This window comes from Galeopterus variegatus, unplaced genomic scaffold, assembly GCF_000696425.1.
Source record: "Galeopterus variegatus unplaced genomic scaffold, G_variegatus-3.0.2 Scaffold1814, whole genome shotgun sequence".
Classification (NCBI taxonomy): Eukaryota; Metazoa; Chordata; class Mammalia; order Dermoptera; family Cynocephalidae; genus Galeopterus; species Galeopterus variegatus.
The window spans coordinates 279,070-282,619 of record NW_007727925.1 but is presented as its reverse complement, the minus strand read 5'-3'; positions in this window follow the sequence as shown (position 1 = coordinate 282,619).

Here is a 3,550-nt window from a genome sequence, read left to right as displayed (position 1 = left end):
GGAACTGGTCTCCACATGGGATCCGAACCCTCGGCGGGAGTGCTGCCGCGCTCCCAGGCGGTGCACTCTCCAGTGCACCACCGGGCCAGCCCTTGAACATTTATTTTTGAATATTTTTTTTTATTTCCACAGGNGTGCACCACCGGGCCAGCCCTTGAACATTTATTTTTGAATATTTTTTTTTATTTCCACAGGTAAATGGGAAACTCTTTGATAATAGAGATTTTATCCATTGAGGAAGCAAAGCTGAATATAAAGAATGCTTGAGTTCATTATAGCTTCAATATCCAGGATAGTAGGGAATTCTAAACTTAGCCAAAGCAATGAGGGAATGAGAGTGAGCCATACCTAAAATCCTTAAATATGTGTAAAATGGATGTAGATATCAAGTATATATACATATGTGTCTGTATTTAGATGCTTGTGGGACTATAATTGCTTAATGAATTTTGTTTAGTATCATAAAATAAACATCTTGATGGGCATATACCTTCACAAGTGACTTATTGCAAAGAAAAAAAAATCAAAATCTTTTGTGTGGTATGAATGAGCATGGTCAGCTGCATATACTCTCCTGAGTTCTGATTCCTGATTCTTGATTGCTTCCATGACAACCATGTCATTTCACTGCCATAATATCTCATAAACAGTTAAGATGAATGGAAATATATGCATGTCTCCTGAGTTCTGATTCCTGATTCTTGATTGCTTCCATGACAACCATGTCATTTCACTGCCAGAATATCTCATAAACAGTTAAGATGAATGGAAATATATGCATGTTCTCCTGAAATTAATTGTTAAGACATAAAAGAGGGAGAGAGAGAACTGAAGTTATTCATTTGGTGAGCTCCATTCTACATGGATAAAGAAGTCTTTCCTGACTGAGCCCTTTCCACGTGGATCAAATTTTATATGCTGCTTATTCTTGCTTTGAGGGTGCCTATAATCATTTTCTACTTATTTCACAAATAGATGTCTCACTTTCTCCAGTAGAATATAAACTCTCACAGCATTCTTGTATTTCTTTCTTTTATTGAGTTCTTGCTATGGGCCAGACAGTGGTATTCAGTTCTATGGGTGTGATCACCTTTAATCTTTACAAAAATCATTTTCAAGATGAAGAAACTGAGGCTCCAAGCAGTTAAGCAATTAATTCATGTTTAATCAGAGAAGGAGATGGGCTTAAAATAAGGTCTAATGACTCTGACCATTGCTTACTCTTCTTCTTTTTGATGCAGCATAAGGAATTTACCATATTCTGTTACTTATTGTGATAAATTGTATTATTGTTCTTGATTCATAATCCTTCTCTGTATTTGTGCATTTTGCTATGTGACTTCGTAGTTCCTCCACTAAAAGCAGAGTTTATTTTCTCACCCTATTGAGTTGGCCATATTACTTCTTTTGCCAATGGAATGTGGGGGAAATGACCAGTGTATCCAGAGCTGAGTCTTCATTTGTCCCTCATCTGCTTCTGCCATCACCATGAGGATAGCATGCTCTGGCCATCACACTGAATCAAGGAGGATGAGAGACACTTGGAGCAGATCTTGATGCTCTTCCAAGCCAAGCAGAGAACAGGCTAGGTCAGACAACAACTTTCCAGGCAACCCACACATAAGTAGGCAACAATAAATTATTATTGTTATAGGCCATTGGGTTTTGGAGCTGTTTGTTATGCAGTATTACTGTGGCAATGGCTAACTGATACACTCATTATAATTCTTTATGTTCATATCTAATTTTCTTTACCAAACTATATATTTCAAGTCGTTTGGTAAACCCCAACAATAACTAACACAACGTTTTGCAGGTCATGAGTGTTCAACCAAAGTTCAATTAATAAATGTGTAATTTTTTTTCTATTTCCCAAAGTGTGCTGGTATGTAAGGGTTGGTACTCTTGCAATAAAAATACATGAATCTCATGTAATCATACATTCTGTAAAATAAAATATTGTGTTCTCCACTTATGGTATTCATCTCTGGAGGATCCAGACATGTTTTTATTTAAAATGACAATTTTTTAAGAAGTAAACCATTTCAAAACAACTAGCATTGTCTCTTTAGAAAGGCAGATTGGTACAGTGAAAAGAACACAGCTTTAGCGCTATAAGCCCATTTTTGTTACTTATTAGAAACACCAACATGGGACAAATCCATTGACATCTCTGAGCCCAAATTTTTCATACATAAAATGGGAATGATAGTATTTTTTATGGAATTTTTATGCAGATTAGAATAACTGATATCAGTAACTGTCTACCCTTTAAAAAATTGCTATTTATTAAGGACCTGATGTGTATAATAGGTCTTTTACTCAAAGCCAACACAGTATAAGCACAGCACATCGTTAGAGAACATCAATATTACTTGGCATTACATGATATACAATATTTTCATAAGCTTTACAAATTAAAGAAAACCCTGTAAATCAACATTGCACATGCAGCTAAATTGGGGGCTAGATTTTCTGACCTTCAGAGGTTTTTGTTCCCTCTTTTTTTCATTAGTAGTGCTTTGTGGGTGTATTAGTCTGCTCAGGATACTATAATGAAACACCACAAACTGGATGGCTTAAACAACAGAGATTTATTTTCTCACAGTGTGGAAGCTGGAAGTCCAAGATCAAGGTGACAGATGGGTTGGTTACTAATGAGGTCTCTCTTTTTAGCTGTCTGTACCTTCTCTCTTTGTCCTCCTATAGCCTTTCCTCTATGCGTGAAAGGAGAGAGTTCTGGTGTCTCTTCTTCTTCTGATAAGTCCTATCAGACCAGGACTCCATCCTTATGATTTCATTTAATCTTAATTATCTCCTTAAGGGCCCTATCTCCAAATACAGTTACATTGGGGGTTGGGGCTCAACATACAAATTTTAATGGGACAAAATTCAGTCCATAAGTGTGGGGTAGGGTGGTTTTTCAAATATGTACAAAAATTGTTTAATATTCCTCCCTTCCAGAGAAGGAGCTTAGCTCTCCTCTTAATTCAATGACTTGCTCCTAATGAATAGAATGTGGCAAAAGTGATGGGATGTCACTTCAATATTAGGTAATAAAAAGACTGCAACTCCAACTTACATGCTCTATTTTGCTCTCAGATTCCATGTCTCACCCTTTTGGAACATTTGTTCTAGGGGATGCCATGAAGAGGCCCACATGGTGAGAAACAGGGGCTTCTCGAAGAGAGCAGTGAGGAGCTGAAGTTGGTCAACAACCATGTGAGTGAATTTGGAGGTGGATTCTCAAGCCCTTCTCAAACCTTGAGATGACTGTAACCTTCCCTGATAGTTGACTGCAACCTCATGATTCCTAAGAAAGTTGTTTTAGTACTTCTTGGTTTTTTTGTTTTTAATCTTCCTGCTTATAGTAAAATGTTAGAGGAGAAAAACCAACTAAAGGTGAAACTATTAAACTTGAAGGAAATAGGTTTTGATGGTTTTGAAAATTCTCAGACTTTCCAGATAGGAGACAATTCTAAAACTAAGAAATAGCTCTTCAGCAAAGAGTATAGGCAAGGATCTGCCAGAAAACTAGTCTAAAGAGGAT